This window comes from Rattus norvegicus, chromosome 2, assembly GCF_036323735.1.
Source record: "Rattus norvegicus strain BN/NHsdMcwi chromosome 2, GRCr8, whole genome shotgun sequence".
Taxonomy (NCBI): Eukaryota; Metazoa; Chordata; class Mammalia; order Rodentia; family Muridae; genus Rattus; species Rattus norvegicus.
Window position 1 is genome coordinate 197,450,221 of NC_086020.1, and position 20,472 is coordinate 197,470,692.

General features: G+C 45.8%; 1 long non-coding RNA gene across 1 annotated transcript in view; it reads right to left on the reverse strand.

Annotated features, from left to right (window-relative positions):
- LOC120100911 (uncharacterized) overlaps positions 1-20,472 on the reverse strand; it is a 24,885-nt gene continuing 4,413 nt past the window's right edge. Inside the window, exons 2-3 of the long non-coding RNA XR_010064383.1 lie at positions 6,589-6,823; positions 1-6,022 (exon numbers count right to left, since the gene is read on the reverse strand). This is a non-coding gene — a long non-coding RNA (uncharacterized LOC120100911). The remainder of the gene's footprint in view (positions 6,023-6,588; positions 6,824-20,472) is intronic.

The window sequence follows — 20,472 nt, forward strand, 5'->3', positions numbered from 1 at the left end:
TCTGCTGGCCAGGCTAGCCATGTGCACCAGGGAATGGCCTCTAGGGAGGCAACAGCCCTGCAGGTACTGGCTCTTCTACCAAGGGAGTTTGTATCTTTGGACAAGAACCCCTTAACTATCCCCAGCCGGACCTGTCTGGTTAACTTCAAAAAGTGGGAGGAATGCAGAACCCCATAGAGCTGCTAAGATACACAGGCTGAGCCAAGAGAGGTGGAATTCTGTCTGTCCACACTGCCCAAGGTTCTGTGTGCATCCGTTTGCAAAGTTAAACCTCAGGCCAGGGTCATTTAAGAACTAAACGTAGTGAGGTGTGTTATGGTTCCGATAGATTCACAGGAATAATGATCTCTCCTCATCAGCACAAAGAAAGACTCTGAGCATATGCACTGGATTGCTCCCTACTGGTCCCCACTGAGACTAACCTACCCTCTGTGGGAGCTGGGACAGATTAAGTCTCTCTTCTAGGTATGGCTCTCCCCATAGCACAGAGCCTGCGAGATTCCAAGATACCACTCCATCTGAATTGCCTGTAGATTTCATCTGTCAAGCAGAGTCCTAACCCCTCCTCATCCTCCTCATCCTCTTCCTCTTCCTCTTCCTCCTCCTCCTCTTCCTCTTCCTCCTCCTCCTCCTCCCAAGACTCCCTCCTATTCAGGTGGGCTCTGGGAAACCTGGAATGTGCATTTTTAACCCCCTACCTCAATTTACCTCATGGCCAACGGAATTTAAGAAAGACTGTGCTACTCCAAGGCCCTTTAACCTTACTTCTGTTGAAGAAAAGGCTTGAGTTGATGGCTGAGATGGGGATGGGGGGGTCCAACCTGGAAAGGCTGCCATCTCTGAGAACAGCTCAGAGATTTCTCCTGTCTCCACTTCTAGTTGGCAGACACCCTCAGTGACCTTCAAAATCTCCACTCCCCCTGCCATCTAAGAGAATCTGGTTTGGTGAGGCTATCCCTTAATGAGAGACTATGGAGTAATCCTAATTCATTCAAGTTAATAATACATGAATCATACTGTGGACTGGTTTTGGCCAAGAAACTGTGAAGAGAAGTTGAATGGGGCACTGAAAATGATTACTTTAAATGGTACCCATATACTCATGACTGTATGTGATGTCTGGAACTTCAGCAGCCATCTCTTGCCTATGAGGAAACAATTTGACAACAAAGTCTCTTAGTGAAGTTTGGAAGCAGGAAAGAACTTGTTCCTTTTGTTTCATTATGGAGCCATTAAATTAGCTAATCTTGGAGATAACTCTTCTTCCAGATGTTGGGTTTTGTGTTACAATAGAAAATATTTTCAAATACACTCAGCACCTCCAAAACCTTTGCACCATGAGCTACCGGCATGGTTCCTGAAATAGGAAGCATCCATCCTTCCTTCAGTCTTTTCTATCCCATGGACTGCCAGTGTTTCTCGACTTCACTCATCCTCCTATATCTACACTGCCACCACAACAATGGGAGATGTTGCGTTTGCCTCTTTCCTGGTCCCCACTTGCTACCCTTCCCTCTCTGCCACCATGGTCCATCCCATGAGATGTTCTCCCTCCTGCTTCAGACCCTTGAATGACTTTCTGTTTTTCTTAGACAAAACTCCATGTGTTCCCTCTACACACACACACACACACACACACACACACACACACACACACACACACACACTGTACTTTCTTCCTCTTTCCCACCCCTGCTGTTCTGCTCGCTCCACATGGTGCTTCCCTCTCTCTGCCCTCTACTCTACTGGCCTCCTCTGCACTTCCTGAGCTCCACTAAGACTCTTCTAACCACAAGGTCCTCTCTGCCTTCCCCAGCCCTGGCCTCTCCACTAACCTGGCTTTTCTTCTCAAACATCCATCCTCCTCAAACACCACCAAAGAACTACCTACTCTGGACCAAAGCCTCCTATTCCTTGTGAATTTTTTTTCTCATCCTGATAAGCTATGGCTTTAATATATCCATCAAAGCCTACAGTTACCCATTTGTAAGATTATTTGGCCAGTTCCTATCTTCTTGACTAGAAAATAAACTTCACAGCTCAAGGACTCTTGCTCATGACTGGAATTTAACCCTAGCACCTCACATGTGAAAAAAAGGAACAAGTACATGGCCTATCTGTCATTGTCCTTTTGGAGGAACAGAGGAAGAACATAGGTCACATAGCCAAAAGTGTCCTGAAACTGGAACTGACTAGCTGGATCTGACCTCCTACGTCAGTCTAAGCTGAGGCTTACAGGTGTGTGGTCTTCTTCAGAACAGCACTCTTCTTCACGACCAAAGAATGATTGTGACTATCAGGAAGTTTTCACACAATAGATGGACTCCCTATGTATGCTCCATGTGGGTTTCAAGGAAGGGCCCAGACCTAACCAGGGCATGGGTCGTGGCCTCACATAGTTCCTGTCTGATTAATTTGTTCAGTGTCTCCCTCCCTCTCATTGTTCCTGACCCAGTTCCCCATCTGTTCTCTGGGCATTAACAACAAGACAGACAACAGTGACAGGAGGGACATCATGGGGCCCTATCCCTCTTGGGAGACACCTGGGGCCTTCCTGAAGCTTCAAACTATCAAAACAGAAAAGTGTCCAACCAGTGCTGTCTAGGGGTAGATAGCTATGAATAGCCCTTCACACCAGTCAACCAAAGCAGGAAGGCACCATGGAAAATCCAATGTACAGTGTGGATGCCTTGTAATTGTCTGTTTCCCACAGGGTAATCTGCCTCCTCAGAAGCAGGTACTTTGGGGGAGGATAATAAGGAGAAATTGAAGGTCCATCTCAAAAGATAAAAATGCTAAGGCTGGTCCTCAGCTCTCTCCCTTGGTACCTCCTGGCTCCTCTATAAGAAGACCAAGCTTTTCAGCCTGGGTAGGGAAGTCTGAAGACAGATGCACAGACAGCTGTGTCTTCCCACTTTCCAGGAAGGAGTTGAAGATACAGAGCTGAGAGAGCTCTCTGAAACTCTTCCAACAATGGACCACAATTTTCCAGCTGGGCACATGTTCCCCAGGCTGGCTGGACGCTACCATCTGAGCTTCTGCAGCCACCAGTGCCCTCTTTTGGTTTATTGTTTCACTTCACATGCCCCAGAGTAGATGCCACCATCAGAGGAGCTTCCACATGATGACAAGTTCAAAGGTCTGAAAATATTCACCCTTCTCTGAGTTCAGGTGGCTGATTTCAGCCAGGTGACCTGCTGGTGACAGCCAACTGGGAAAGAGTGTGGAAGAGGAGGGCTCTTTAATCTCTGAAATGTCCTCTCTCTACCTCCACCCTCCTGTCCTTCCTTCTACTCCCTCCTCCCTTCTGCTTGCTTGCCCCTCCCCTACTCCTTTCCTCTCCTCTCTTCCCTCCCTCATTTTCTTCCTCTCCCCTTTCTGTACAGAAAGTCTTTCTACCTTTAAACTAGGACTAGGTTTTCCAAAACTCTAAAATGCTCTTATTAAGGAAATTCAAGGGAAAAAAGAAACTCATCTTAGTTTCTTTAAAATGCAAAGTAGATGAAATTGATGTCACAGCCCCACCCCGTACTCCCCTCAGAGGAGGGCACGGTGCTTATCACCTATATGTCCCTGGCTCATATCAGGCAGCAGGATCAGCATGGACAAGGCCAGGCCCAAATTTACAGACTCTCGTCTGGTTCCTGAATCTCTCTTTGTGTCCTGCATTCTGCTTGACAAGGGAGGTTACACCAGAAAGTGCCTTTGGAATCAAAATAACACCTCCTCCAACAGCCCTAGGCTGCTCCCTTTCCCCTTGAACCTCAGCTAACCACACAGATCTTCATCACAGCAGAGTTGTCAGAGTCAATTTGAAGGGGGTTGCACTTGAAGCAATGGGATCCTGTGTCCTGTGAAGAGAAAAAAGCAGAAAATGACTCAGAAAGGGTCCGTTTTTCCCAGTAAGAGTAAACAAAGAGGTTAGAGTCACGGATATTCATTTTCTGGATTATTTTCACAATCTGATAAAAATGGTAAAATGGGGCTGGAGAGATGACTCAGTGGTTGAGAGCACTGACTGTCCTTCTAGAGGTCCTGAGTTCAAATCCCAGCAACCACGTGGTGGCTCACAACCATCCGTAATGGAATCTGATGCCCTCTTCCAGTGTCTCTGAAGACAGCTACAGTGTACTTATAGATAATAAATAAATAAATAAATAAATAAATAAATAAATAAATAAATCTTTTTTTAAAAAAAATGATAAAATGTGTCCTTTAAAATGTCTGTTCAAAACGAAAAATTAAAACACACATGCAGCAACTTCAGTGAGACCCTTGAACTCAGGTTAGTAACCCTATGTTAAAGAATCAAGCCACTGTCAGACTCTTCCAAGAGGAACCATACCCTGAGCCTCATGCCTTCAAGGGCTCAGCTCTGTTCCCCAATCCCAGGCCCTCCTATGGAGTAAGGGACTGTTCACCCCTGTACCACTCTGCAGAGCCTTGGGACCCAATTTCAGGGCCTACAAGGGCTCCTCACCTGATTCACCCTGTAAAGGGTATGTCCTACCATGATGCTTAGCACCACCCTTACATGTCATCTGTTGGCAAGGAGACGTCGAGTCCACACTGTGGGACCCTGCAGGAGACAGGAAAATACAAAGATGCCCCATCCCAACCCCAGGAATTGGGATACATTACCCAGGAATACATTATTTTACATGACAAAGGAGGATTTTAGACAGCATGATTGCTCCAAACATCATGAAATTGAGAGACTGCTCTGTATTATCCAAAAGGTTCAACATAATTAAAACAGTCTTCCTAAAGACTATTCCTGAAGAACCTAGGGATTGGGAGAGGCGCCATTGTTGGATTTGAAGGTGAAGGCTGACTAAAACAGCTTCTAGAAGCTATAAAAGGTGCCCTGGAGACTCCAGAAGTAATGCAGACCTACCACGCATTACTTCATGATACTACATTACTGATCTTGTCTTCAGCCCACTAAGATCCAGATCTCTGACCTACAGAAATATAAAAGAATAAATCTGGAGTTTGGGGTGATAACTCAGTGGCTAAGAGCACTTGTTGCTCTTACAGAGGACCAGGTTTAGTTCCCAGCAGCCACATAGTGGCTCACAGCCATCAGTAGCCCCAGTTTAAAGGAATCCAATAGGCACAGATATGATGTGAATTCATGCATATAGGCAAAACCCTCATATACATAAAAGCAAAATAAATCAATCTTTAAAACTAAGAGGAAAAACTCTTATTAAATTACAAAGTTTTCAATAACTTTCTACGTCAGCTGTAGAAAATCTTTACATACCCTCGGTGGGGCCAGACAGGGGACACAATACAAAGAGAAGGAAGCATGTGGCAAGCTTGGAAAAGGAGATACACAGTCAATGGTGATTTACACACTATATTGGTTATTTCTCTTATTGTGTAAAAAATCCTAACAGAAACAACTTAAAGAAAAAATATTTATCTGGGATCAAAGTTTAAGAAGAAATATGTCAGGACTAGGAGGTGACTGTATAAAGTCGGAGAGCAGAGAGAGAGGAATGTTGTGATGAGCTGATGTTCTGTTCTTGGTGTTTGTTTGTTCTATTCAAGCTGGGACTCCAGCCTAGAGGACAGTTCTATCCACATTCAGGATAGGTCTTCTCTCCTAAGACATGCCCAGAAGTGTCATCTGCTGGTAAGGGGTTCATTTTATCATATAGATCACAGTGCATCACGAGATTCTAAACCCTGTCAGGTTGACAAAAGCTATTAACTGCAAGTTCACTCCTTGTCGCCTTGATGCACAAGCATCACTTTAAAAATAAAATATACAAACGGTAGTGTTTGGGTTTCTGTGTGTCTGTCTTTCTGTCTGTCTGTCTGTTTCTATAGAGAAGCTCCTTTTAGTTTTTGTCTCCCGTTAGCATATCTCTTACATTTTTACTTTTACCTGGCATCAACAGAAATGGCATTTTCTTATATGTAGCATGACATAATCCTCATTTTATAGTGGTTTTCTTCTGTGGGTCTGCATTTAGCCTCTCTGCTGGGGTGTCAGGATACCGCTGAGACACTGCTCGGGGAGGCAAAATGCAGTTTAAGATAGGAGTCCCAGCCCAAGTTTCTCCAGGTAAGAAACATCAGAGACTGGGATAAAGGCCATGGTTCTCAAACTCCTATGTACCCAGACACTGCTGAAGACCGTGAGGAGTTGGGCCCTGGAAATGGGAGCCTGCCAGTCTGAGATGAGCCTGGGGCGGGTGGGGGGTGGTTCAGGATTAGATCAGGGTGAGTGCCAGGAGTGCAGAGGTGCCTTCTGTAGGAGACTTAGGCACAGCTCTGTATGATGAAGGCCTCCCCCCACCGAGGTCCTTGATGAAGGAGACAATCCTTAGTTGTCCAAACTATTCATAGCACGTGAGGATACATACAACTTACTCAGAATAAACCAGAGATTAAATACCTTATGCAGGAAGGGATGCCTAGGAAGGGATGCTCACTGGGGCCTGTCTACCTCATCAGCATGCAGAACTCCGGGTTTCCCTGCTATGTGACCAGTTGTCATGATCCCCTTAATGGAGTGTAGCAGTCATGTGTTCTAGGACAAGAACCCAGTCAGGAACTGATTTAAATGCCTACCGTTCTCAAATAGGAGATTTATTGATTTTACCAGTTCTTCTGTCTGGTGGCACGGTTACACTTGCCCCACAGTTAGAAGAAAATGATCTTTCCATCTTCATGGTGTCCATAATTGCCTTCATCCTTCATGATTTCTTCGTCCTGGTTTCAGCATATACCACAGGCAAGTCTTCCAGTGCCATTATCTTTTTGTCCACCTGTCTTGTATCCACTTCTCACCTACTGGGCCTGGATTCTAGACAACAGGAGGCAGGGAAAGCACTAAACCTTCAAAGGGACCTCGTAAGGACCATAGTAAGCACAGTGTCCCAGATGATGCCTTATCCTTTCATCCTGTCTTTCTTTAATGGCCTTTCCCTGCTCGGGACCTTCTAGGTTCTCTGATGCTCTTTGTTCTTTGCATGAAATGCGCTCATTAATTCTTACCGACTTTGCCAAGAGACTTTTATGCATCTTTCCCTCTTGCTGCAGGTGTGGGAAACTGATTATTTTAGTTTGCTTTTATTGCTGTAATAAACACCATGACAAAATACAACTTGGGGGAAAGGGGGTTCATTTTATCAAATAGATCACAGTGCATCACGTAGGGAGGCTAAGACAGGAGCTCAAGGTAGAAGTCTGGAGGCAAGATCTGAAGCAGAGACCATGGAGGAACTTTTGATGTGTACTAATTTGCCTTTTCTTGCTTGCTCGGCATGCCTTCTTATAGAGGCCCACCTGCCCAAGGATGTCACCTTCCTTTGTGCTCTGGCCCTCACACATTAATCAACAATCAAGAAAATTCCTCACAGGCACACCTACAAGCCAAACTGATGGAGGCAACTCTTCAGTTGAGATCCCCTTTTTCTGGTTATGTCTAGGCTTGTGTCAAGTTGACAGAAACTAACTGTGACACTGGTCCATTGTGCTCACTTCACAGCACAGGACACAAGCCACATTCTTCCCTCAGGCAGCCGATAAGTTGCCACACAAGACGGACTTGCAGTCCAGTCAGCTCCCTGCTCTTTTTACCAAATGAGCAAAGGCAGATAATGGAATATCAGATCTCAAACTGCCAGGCCCAATTAGATTCCAGGGCTCATAAAGGCCTTGGAGTCCAATTCAAGGGTGGCCATTGACCCAGCCCCATGATCTGTAAGCATGTCCAACAGCAATTTGCACTACAACTGTCCAAGGCTGTCTAGGACAACCTGACCAGTGGGAGTGACCCCACATAGGGTTACCAAATCTCATTACAAATTACACACACACACACACACACACACACACACACATGTATTTTTCAAATTTAACTGAATTATATAAGTTATATGTATCAATTAAATTTGAAATATAGATAAACAACAAATCATTTATAAAATAATTATGTACCAAATATTGAATGAGGCATATGGCTTTTTTTTAGTCATCTATCCGGATTTCAGTTGTAACCCAGTGCCCTGCATTCTGTTGGGAGACTCTAAACTCCAACACTCAGGTGTGGCCTTAGTGGTAAGGACATGAAGTTCTCTTTATACATTACTGGGGACATAGGTATCCTGGAACGATTGGGAAACACAGTCCTTTTACTTAGGGCTCCCAAGTCTCCCTTGAGGTCAAAGGACAACTTGCCAAAGTCAGTTCTTTCCTTTTACCCTCATGGACTCCATCTCAGGTCACCAGACTTGATGGCAAGCATTTTTTTGCACACTGAGTCATCATGCCAGCTCTCCCTTAATGTCTTTTTGTGCCCTAAGTCACCTTCTGACCCTTCTATTTGCCTCTCCTCAGACACCACTATCCTCCCACTGCCCATAAGGCCACCAGGTTCAGCAGGCCCCTTTCCGCTGAGCCCAACACATCTAGTCTACGGTTCAACCAAAACCCAGCCTGAGTCTCCTATGTCCTGATGTACCAAGCATGAAGCAGTCAGATCTCCAAACCAGCACAGATGCCTGGGATGCTGTAGAAGCCTCTAAGGCACACCACAGAGCTTGTCCCTGTGGAGCTGAGAGCTTGTGGTAGAAGGGCCTGGCTCTGAAGCCAGGACAGGCAGCCAGAAGGACTCTCTTCTGTCTCCATTCTCACCCCTGGGGATATGGAGGAACATTCCACAATCTCCAGGAAACTGTGGGCAAGTGTTTGTTATGCATCTTCCTTGAATGAACAGCTACCACAGAAGAGGGCCGGGGTAAGAGGACCTGAATGGATTGAGGGAGATAAAAAATGACTGCTGGAGTAATGGGTACAGCAGTGACACAAAGGCAAGGAGGCATCTAGAAAGTACCAACTGCCCATTGGAGAAGGTGGTCCAAGGGTATGGTCTCTGTCTAGGCTGATCCCAAAGCTTTTAAACTGACCTGATCTAGAGGATGGGTCATCGGATGGGCAAGCTCACCCCCTATCCTCAGTTAAGGGCCATCTCTGTGAGGACATGCCTGGAAGAGGCAGGAACAGAAGTCTATTTTGACCCTCGTGCTAGCACACAGTAACTGTGCTTCATTTATCCCAAATCATAAACTCTGGTGCCTTGGGCCCCAGGATATTCTTCTCATTATAGATGATCTAGGAGCAGTCCCTGGCTATCTCCTAGGACTGCAGTTTGTGGTGAACATCCATACCAAGCCCCCTACAGCCTGACAATTCCCAATTATGGGGACAGATATAAGATAAATGAGAAAATGGTGAACAGAGAGAAGAGAGATGGGGACAGCTTCTCGGACTAAGTAACCAGAGATGGCTTCATGGGAGGGGCTGAGCACCTGGAGGACAAGCATTCCAAACCGGAGGACAGCAAATGCACAGGCCTTTGAGATATCTAAAGATCAGCAAGGAGGCCATTGACACACCTAGGAAGAGGGAACCTCACTTGAAGAATTGCCTCCATCACTAGGCTATGGGCATGTCTATGAAGCATTTCCCTAATACTAATTCATAAAGGAGGGCCCAGCCCATTAAAGGCAGTCTAGACAGATAAGCATGCATTACTAAGAGGGATAGCTGAAAGAGCTTGAGAGCAGCCAGGAAGCAGTGTTCCTCCACAGTTTGGGCTTCAAACTTCTGTCTTCAGTTCCTGTCTTTGCTTCCCTCAATGGTAGACTGTAAAGTGCAGGATGGAAGAAACCCATTCCTCCTCCAAGCTGCTTTTGGTTGATGTTGGTCGGTTGTCACTGCAATAGCAAGACAAACTAAGACAGAGAAGCATAAAGCTTCTTAGTCATTGAAAGGACTTTGACTGGACAACCAGTGACATGGGGAGGACATTGGAGGACTCGAGGGAGAGGAGACACGAGTTAGATTTATACCAGATCATTTTGGCAACTGCTTAGCAATGGCTTTAGGGGATGGATGACAAATATTGGGAGACCAGTCAGGAAGCTCTTGGGACAGCTCAGTGTCATGCAAGAGTCTGAAACACAGAAGAGTGTATCGGGCAAACTGGGTCATAACTTGGGCACGTGTTGTAAGTAGAGCAACATTTCTGTAGAGTGAGCAAAGGAGGGGCTGAGAGGACCACCAGAGAAGCCAATCTAGACAACTGAAAAATGGCATTGCCACTAAGACGGGGAATATGCCGAGATAATCTGGTTCTATGGGAATGTCAGAAGATGTGTTTTAGACAGGTTGACTTTAAAAAGGTTTGCTTGGTATCAGAGTAGAGACATGGGATGGGCAGATAGGAGATGAGCTTAGAGTTCAGGAGAGAGTTTTGGGCTGGAAGGAGGGTTTGGAGTGGCCAGCATGCTATAGGTGCTAAACATATGCTAAATATAGATAGTAAAAGCATGCGACTGGATGAGACACTGGGGGAGATCACGTGGCTCACTACCATATGCAATTCTGGGAACTAGAAGCAGCTAGGGAGAGAGACTGAGGAGGAGTTGCAGCCCTGCAGACACAGCTACATCTGTGGTTCTGGTTTGTTAATGACTCCAATCTTTGTTAGTGGCTACATCCATGCCACTTAGGTCCTCAAGAGTGAAGGATACTGTCTGAGCCTACAGAAGGTGATGGGTCTGAAAATTAGATAATCATTCTCCCAGGTTAATTTTACTTCAAACCAGGTACATACATAGAGATAAGAGGTTGGGAGGAGTTGGGAGAAGGGAAAGGTAGACATTTCCAATACATAGAAGACAAAGAGGAGGGGAAGGGGGCAAGACATACTGTGACACCCAGGCAGCCACCTTCTTCACACAGCTGAAAGACAGAATAACCAGAGACAATGAGGAGACCAAAATGTGTTTAACTGCTGTCTTGCTTTTAAAGGATCAATTATACTCATATAATTAGGATGCCTTGTTTGATTGAAGGATGAAAAGCCATACTTGATTAGGACAAAAAATAATTAAAGAGGGCCACTCAGGAGCCGCATTTTATAACCAGCTGGCCCCTTTGTTTCTCATCCTGAAGCACATAGGAAACAGTATCTGGCAAAGGTGTGAGGTATTGTGTTTAGATGCACAGAGGTTGGAAGGCACCCCTGAGGATTGTGGTGAGTTGAATGTGGAAATGGCTCTTATACAGAGACAGCCCTCCAGGTACAGAGCCAAAGGCTCTTTCAACACCAGTCAAGAGGTTAAGCAAAAGCCTGACAAACAGATGACAAGGTGACAAGATTTCTAATGTGTCCTTGAGGGAAAGAAGAAATTATCAAGACCAAATCAAAGGACTTCATATTCCAAGGAGAGAGATAGGAGATGGTCAAACATGTGGATCTTAGAGTTGATGGTTGTTGTAGAACAATCCTTATGCTATCAAGATCAAATGTCTATAATAAAAAAAGACCACCCACCTTTTATTGAGCATTATCAAACATCAATTAAACTCTATGCATAAATTGTCTTATTTAATTCTACCAACAACCTAGTGTTATTTTTAATACTTTTTTACAAATGTATTTAGACCAACCAAAGGGTCATTTACACAGCTATTAAGCATCTAAGATGGGCCTTGAGCCTTGGCTGGCCAACTCTAGAGTCCCCAGTCACAGTCCTGTACCATTACCTCCCTACCCAACATTTCAAGGCTATCCATCTCAACTTCTTCCCATCCCTTCCTCTTTCTGGCCTCTCAGGCTGGCTGCCAATCAGCCTTCAAATCCACTGAGCTCATGGACAAGCATAGTGGTAAGTACTCCTTAGATGTTCAAGGATTACCTCCTGAATTAAATGACCAGGACCAACCTTGACTTGAATTCCCTGATTGGGAGAATGAAGAAGCTCTGTCCTACAAGAAAAGGGAAGGCAGAGAATTGAAGATTTTAATGAGAATAGAGACATCCTGAGATAGTCAGTTTCCCGTGACTCTGGGAACCTTCCAAATCAACCAGTGGGTATCTCTTAGGCCATCAGTGACCTCCTTTCCTCATCCAGTATCAGGCGACTGATTCATATGACAATCCTCATTCTGTCATCACTACTGTTTCAACACAGTGTCAAAGCAACTAACTGGTCCACTAAATACCTTAGGGTGGAGGACATTTTGTGTTACATTTTCCCCTTAATAACTCTTGTCTGCTGACAGTCAGCAGAACTCCTGCAGGGCTACTTTGTCTTCAGCCTTCTCACCCACAAAATATAAGCTCACAACATAAGTTAGGCATGCCCTGTAGTCAAGTTGTTTTTCTACACACACACACACACACACACACACACACACACACACACACACAGGGGAGGAAGGAAGAGAAGGAGAGGGAAGGAAGGAGAGGGAAGGAGGGAGGGAAGGAGAGGGAAGGAGGGAGGGAGAGAGAGGGAGGAAGGGAGAGAGAGAAAGAGAGAGAGAGAGAGAGAGAGAGAGAGAGAGAGAGAGAGAGAGAGAGAGAGAGAGAATGAATTCTGGTAATACCTCACCTCATCCAGAAGCTTTACAATATCAACACAAGAAACATCAAACAGATTCTACCTACCCCGGAGTTAGCCCTCAATCTAGACCCATCAGTAGACATGAGACTTTTAAACTACTGCCATAGCCAATAGATAGCATAAGGATGAGTTATAGACATATAGCAAAATATTATGATTTCAGGAGCATTGTAATGACTTATTGAAGGCATGAGAAAAATGATTACCTAAACTCCTGGAACCTACCATCATGCCCTCAAATTCCAGAGTGAGCCTGGGAGGCACTGTCTTAAGTGTTCAGCAAACAATTCCAAATCAGATTCTTTAACAATGGATAGTTCTGTGAAAGGCCTTCAAGCCCAAAGTCTGTGTCATGCTGGGTAAAGGAATATTTTAGGAAATAACTTTTTGGAACTATCAAAAATTTTCAGTGGTACTCCATTTCTTCACATGTATGTGAGAAGCAGCTCCCTCCCACCCCCCCAAGGTGACCAGTGGTCAGTGACGCAATGTACAGGATCTCAGCACCAAGGACAGAGCCCACACAGTCCACGTGAGATGTCCAGTGTCTCGGCTTTTATTATCAAGACAGTTTGGGTGATCAGAAATGAAACCACAGAATTTTAGTGCTGGAGACCATTAAGAAGCTCAACATTTCTGTTTTATAGATGAAGATCTATGTCATTAAAGGAAAATAAAATGGCCTGCTTAACATTCCAGAGCCTAGACCCTGGAATTCAAGCCCTCTAACCCCGAGCTCCTTGCTTAGTGCCTGCACCACTCTAGGGCCCAGAGTTTCATAAACACCCTCACCCTGCCGCTCTGTTTTAAACTTGCCCTCAGCTCTCAGGACTCAGACAACATCAATGCAAAGACTGACCATTTTAGGAGGAAGGGAGAAGTAGAAAATACAAAGGAGAGCCATTTCCATGTCTCCCCAGTTAGAAGAGCTTTTCTCATTGCCTTCTGGGAGTAGGACCAGTTGGAAAGCAGGGCAGGTAATGAAGCACAAGTAAGTGGATGGTTCTTGCCAAGAGCACAGCTTGGAAGAATGGATCGCAGAAGGGAAGCCCCAGATAGCCAAACCCAAGTCTGAGAATCTGGAAAGACCATACCCTAGCCCCAAACCTCAACTAGTCCACAGCACTTACTGACATCCCTGACAGATGCACACACAGCAGGTTCTTGATGGTAAGCCCAGGCGTGGCTCATGCCCTCACAGGGGAACGTGGCCAGCCTGCTTGAGTCATCAGTCACACACAGTGAGAACAAATTGGTGGCTCCTTCCATTGGGAATCTCCTATGCAGAAGACTCAGAAACCATTTGAGTTTAGGCAACTTTATATGAACTCTCTTGACCTCACTATCCCCAGCTGTAAAGCAAAAGGCTTGAGAAAACATTCCAAAACTGACAAACAGGGGCCGGGAGCTTTTGTAGGTAGCAGGTCACAGAATCTGAAAGTCAGGCCCAATGCCTTTCCCACAACCATGGAAAGACACCCTTTAGTCTCACTTAAGATGTATGTATATATCAGGGTAACAGTGGCAGTTGTAAGAATACAAAGACTGGTGGTAGCCACACAAAGGCTATGCAAGGACAGCTGGCTGGACACCCAAAGGAGCTTTTATTCTGATGAGCTGGCCATCCGCTGGATAAATTCTCCTGGGATCCTCAATCACACTTGGTTAATTTGTGGATATGGGTGCACACCAACCTTGCATGAGCAGCAGTAAGGAAGATCTGAATGTTGATTAACCCAAAAGAACTGGAACTGTCCAATAGGTTACGAACTTACTCAATCTGAACACGGTATCTCCATCGGAGCTACATGATAGAGACTCTGAAGACTCATCCAAGGTAAGTTACTTAAAATGTGTCATTGTGTTAGTGGGCTTACATGGCCACTTGCATCAAGATTCACCATTGGTAGATCAGTTCCTCTCAACCTTTTTATGATCTCCATCCAAAGGCACTTTAACCTGATTCTCCTCCTCTCCACCACAGTTGCTTATTAGTTTTCTTCTATTTATATCTATTTTATTCAATCTTTAAGAATCTTGCACATATTTATAATGTGTTTGATCAAATCCAATCCACCCCTAGTTCCCTTAAATTCTCTCAAGGCACCATCAGCATATCTCCCTCCCAACTTCATGGACTCTCTTTTAGACCACTGAGTCTGGTTGGTGTCTCCAGTGTATGTTCAAGCCTTGGGCCATCCACAGGAACATGGACAGCCTACCCACAGAAGCATTCCTGGAGAAAACTGACCTTCCTTCAGCCAATAGCTGCTCAGCTAAGAGTGGGACTTTGTGAGCTTCTCTCCCATATGTGCTTCAGTTTTGATTGCCTTGACCTTGCCCAGGCAGGTCTTCTAGAGGGAACCCTCTGAATTCATGTGTACAGCAGATCTGTCATGTCTAAACAACATAGCTTTGCAGGAATCCTTTGCAACCTCTGGCTTTTATAATCTTTCTTGATAATCCCTGATCTTTGGGAAAAAGGGTCAGAGGTTGAAGGGGTTGTGTGTGGGTATGGGTGTGCACTCACGTGCACACATACACATGCTGCCTTGTGTCATTCATTCATTCACTAATTCATTCATAGACACTGAGCTTTCTCGTCTTGATGGCTTTCTCTTGCTCTTTGTGTCTTTTTTTAAGATTTATTTATTTATTAATTATATATAAGTCACTGTCTTCAAACACACCAGAAGAAGGCATCAGATCTCATTATAGATGGTTGTGAGCCACCATGTGGTTGCTGGGATTTGAACTCAGGACCTCTGGAAGAGCAGTCAGTGCTCTTAACCGCTGAGCCATCTCTCCAGCCCCTCTTTGTGTCTTTCATCATAGCCAGGCATCTTGACTGTTGCTTTCTTACTCTGTCAATTATGTATGGTAAGATCACAAACCACTCCACAAACTCAGTGGGGTTTGAGTCAATCATTTCTAAGGCCATGTGCATCTACGGGTTAGTTAGTGTGACCCAGGCCTGTTTCTGCCAGTGAGGGTCTGCTGAAAGCCAGTTGACCAAAACTCTAAGGGAGGTCAAGGATTGTGGTCTTCAGTCTTGCAATATCATGCCTAGCCAAGAATTATGATCAAGCTTAAGAAACAGATGGCTGTCATTGAAGAATTTCGAAAAGGGGGATGACAGATCAAATTTGCATACTGCAGCAATCACTCAGAATGGTGTGTGTATAAAGATTGAGTGATAAATCTCCAGTCTCAAAAAGACTGAGCTAGTAATTTTATCTATCAAACAAAATAATGTAGCCTACTGTCCTCTCCCCAGCCTCTGCCCACATATACTCAAGTTAGTAAGAAATAGGCCAGTGTCCCAACTCTGATCACCAAGCAAATGAAAGGAAAATGGTTCAAATACATCTGGATTCTTCAGCCTGTTCACACAGACCTAATAGAGACAGCCCAGAACAGGCAAGCCTTAAACCTGTGTTCACCAAATGCTACCTGGTCCATAGGAAATACCAAACCAAGGGATAGGCATGGGAGGGTACACAGCTGTCATTGTTTGCTTATGGGATGAGAGAGGCCTATCTAACCCCAACCCAGCCAAGGCAGCTTTATTTACAGTAAGAATGTAAAAACATGACCCAACTGGCTCCAAACACCACAGTTGTTTTCTTCTGTTTGTTGCCATGGTTTCCCACCATCAATGTGCCTCTCCTTTTAAAAGGGAAAAAATATATATAAAACAAAAACCAAAACACCCAAATGGCTTATGTGCTATAGCTCTGCTAGCAAGGTGAAACCAATTCACCAGAGAGGAAACCAGCTAAATCTTGCCAATCCCCAAGGAGCGTGCTTTCAGATTCAGAGGAGACCCCTTTCCCACTAAACCTCTGTAACAAGAGTTACTGGTCTTTGCTCTCTACCTTGGGGGCTCCCTTCATCCTACTGGCCAGCCCTGGTCTCCCTGCCACCCCCCTCTTCATGCAACCTTTTCAGGTGTCTCCCTCGTGCCAGGAGCTGAGGAAGCAAGGATGACTAAGCCTTGGCTGGGGGCCTGGAGCTGCTCGCACTGAGAGGCCTATTAGGACCAGCCTGCTCTGGCAATAGGAATCTGGCCTCTGTGGAATGTTCACGCGCTTTTGGCAGATGGAGATGAAGAGGCCTAGGCCAGAAGGAATGCCTACAGGACAGGCTACGAAAGGAGTTCAGATTGTGTATCGTCGCCGCCACCCCTCCTGGGAGAGGCCAGAGAGGAAAAAAAAGTGCCCTGGCCCTCCCTGAGGACAGAGACCCACTATTTTCCCCCTTGGACTCCACCGACCTGACTTCCAACCTTGCTCACCACTTAGAGAATCTGTGAGTTCATAGAGCTGTGTATGCAGGATTGAAATGAGCAATTTCTATGAGTAGCCCCCTGCAGCGTATTAGTAGCAATAGACTCCTGTGGTCACACTTCCCCATGTTAGATCTTTCCTGGAGCTGGATCCTCTGCTCCCTACCTTCTTATTCCCCAAAGGCTGCACTGAGGCAAGGAGCATCTTCCGAGGGTCAGATGGCACCCATAAGTCAGGCTTGCTGAGAGACCAAGCCCCCGTCTACCTTCTTCAGACTAGAATCTAGTGCTCCTCAACCTACCCAATGCTGTGACCCTTTAACAAAGCTCTTCACATGTGGTGAGCCTAACCATGAAATCATTTCATTAGTACTTCATAACTTCCATTTTGCTACTGTTATGAATCATAATATAAATAGAGGATATGCAGGATACCTGATATGCTACCCTTGTGAAAAGGTTGCTCGACCTTCAAAGGGGTCAAGACCCACAAAAACTGAGCTATCCAAACCTGATCCACAGTGGGTTTTTTTTTCCAATTTGGCTTAATTAAAGTCAGTATTACCTGAAACTCAAAACTAATGCTTGTCTACCAGGACTCCCTGGTGGCCCTCTCCAGCAGACTGACTGTCCCTCCCTACAGCCCTTAGAATCAACCTAAACAGGAAAGAGGTGCCATTATCCTCAAGGCCAGGAGCCGGGCCTTTGCTGTGAGCCACTCTGCTCAGTCTCAGGGCATCAATATTTCATGTCACTGGAGCTGTCTTTGTTTTTATGCAGATTGCCCAGGCCACCAGATGGGCAAAGGCTGGCAGCCACATCCATCACCAGGCTTCTCCCTCCTCGGCAACCTTGCCGGCTGCCAGAGCCCCGCAGACTGGCCTCAGCTGCGGCCCGTCCTCTTGCTTGGTCTGCACGGTGGGACACGGCTCCATCCTGAACACTGTAGGGGACAAAGATGAAGGCAGAGGCCAAGCTCTTGCTGTGGGGACTTGCAGATGGAAGGACCTCATGACCGATAAGAGACAGCTGGTCACTTTGACACCGTGCCTCATTGCTTTATTATAAGCAATAAATGAATGAATACATGGGTAGGTAATAGATAGATGATAGATAGATAGATAGATAGATAGATAGATAGATAGATAGATGGATAGATAGATAGATAAAACAAACCTGTAGGAAATGCTGAACCTGGATATTATCCCCAATTTACAGATGGAAAGCTGAGGCACAGGAAGTCTAACAGGATTGCCGAAGGCTACACTAAATACCGAATAACAGGCCTGATCCAAAATGGCCTCCAGCATTCCAAGGTCTTACCTCTAAACCAATACCACTGAGTCGTGAACCCAGCCTAGTGGAGTCTGGCTGGACAAGATGGGGTTAGGCAGCCTGTTGTGACCTGCATGGTCCCTAGAGTCTGTAGTTATTCATTTATTCATATAGATGGGCCGGCCCTCTTACACAGCTAGCAGCCTCCTCCAGACCCTACTAGCCTTTCCCTGTTCCCAGAGTCTGAAACTACAACTGGGGAGTTTGCAGTGACCAGGTCCTCTAGCATAAGGCTTTACCTTGCTCCTTCCTTAAATAAAGTAGGAGTGATATCCCAGTGCTGATGCCAGAGAAATTCCCAACTGCACGTCCTATACTGATGTATGCGCACCAGCATCTTTGGCGGCCTGGATGGTGGAGCATAGCTACCTGTGTCCATGTTCCCCTAAATGCTAAATTCTTAGCTAAAGTAACAACTTTAAGGTTCCTCAGCATGACCTCCTTTCTATAATGTCTGCCAGCCAATCCCACATTTTTACCCCACCAGCCTACTCTAGTATGTCCCTCTGCCCCAGTTTCCCTGACTATGCAGGGACAACATCCCAGTCACAACACTCTGCACTGCCCGGCCCATTCCACACTGCTGGATCGGATGGCAGTATCGGTGATATGAGTGGTGCATTGTGAATCCAGGGACTCAGCCTCCACATCCGGAGGCAGAGCTTGCAGAAATTGGTCAGTTTCCCCCAGAGACTGTCACTAATCAGGAGGCAGCTAAGTCAAAGACTTCTGGGAAATAGACTTGCCATATAGAAATTAAGAGTACTGCCCCAAACTCACTAGGTAAGCTTGGGTGAGACACAGCCCCCACACACAGTCCTGTGTCTGTACAAATCAGGAGTTGTATTGATGACTTATAAGGCCCTTCAGAGCCTGAATCAATAGCCAGTGGCCATTCAACTCCCTGCCTTCTCATCATCTCCTCTTTTGGCATAGTGTGGATATAGCAATGGCTGTAGTAGAGATGACAATGGTCTACTGACCTTGGCACCGGCCTGATGTGTTATACAAAGGATACCACCCAACCATGAGGTTGTAGAGCAGCTCCCACACCGAGAAAGAAGTGAAGTAAACCATCCTAATACCTTTCAAGTCCAGAATTCCTGGTTTCAGATTCTGTGTTTCGTGCCAGAAGCAGGAGCAGAGACCTCATTGCTTCTTCTGAGCCTCAAACCACAAAAAAAGACCTAGCGAGACAGCAACTTCCCCTTCAGTGCTGGAGGACTGAGTCACAGAATGGCCAAGAAGAACACCATTAACATTGTTAAAATTCTAACCTGTACCTAATCTGAATCCAGGACTCTCAAGTCTGTGATACTGTGTTATGGAGAAAGCCTGGACATTTCCAAGGTTGAATCGCTTCAGAGAAGCCAGGCACAAGTGCACCCCTCCTTCCTTCACCATCCCCAGAACATGCTTCTCGATGCCCCTTACTCTACACACAAGTTCCTTCCCTGCTTCAAGAGCTCCCATTTATCCTTGGATTCAACATCACCTGCTCCCGAGAGATGACATCTTCCCACCCCTCCATTGTTTACACTCCCTCCTCTATGATTCAGTAGAAATTATTGACATTATTTTCATCAACACGGTTCTGTCTAGTGCAAGCTTCCCATGTTGTAGGCTCAGAGCGAAATGCATGCAACATTCATCCCCAGCATCCTGTGAGGTGGCTCTCTCTATTTCCATGTAGGCATGAGTCTTTTTTGCTGTCTGCTTCCCTCTGTCCCTCCAAGTTAGCCAATACTGAGCACAATGTCATGGTATACAGCTCTCATTTGTCTGCATGCAAAGAACCTGCTTGGTGCAAAAATGTCTTTAGATGCAGAGAGATAAAGCAGGTCTATGCTGGTCCAGAACAATATAAATGGAAATCTAACCCTGACATTCAGATCAGGTGATAGTTCATTGACCTTGCGAAAAGAAACAGCTTGTTGGCTCAACCTTTGACCTCAGTGCCCCTTCTCCTCCGGCTGCCTTTCCCTTTCCCAGCCAAGTCTAATTCCAGAACATAATAGTTAGGGTGATGGGGGCTTCTAGATGGTTGTGCAGCCCTGTTCATTCTTTTACCCCAGAAACTGGAGAACAGGAGTTTGGGATCAGGAGGCCAAGCTTAGATGGAAGCCTGAGAGGCCCCAGGATCTGATAGGGGAGTTCATTTTACATGGCTCAGTGTCCATGGTTGGTCAGATAGAGGCACCGGGCCTCTGGCCCTGCTCCAAAGCTGAAGGCGGTAAAAGATCCAGAGGTCAGAGTGGAGAGCAAGGAGATCAGGTTCTCAGGCAAGGACAAAATGGCACCATGTCACTTGTCTGCTTGCTGCAGAGAAGAGAACAGAAGACCTCTCACCCAGGCAGCACCAGAAACAGCCATGACGTTGCCAGTAGGAAGACTGTGCTCTGAGAAGCTGGCAGG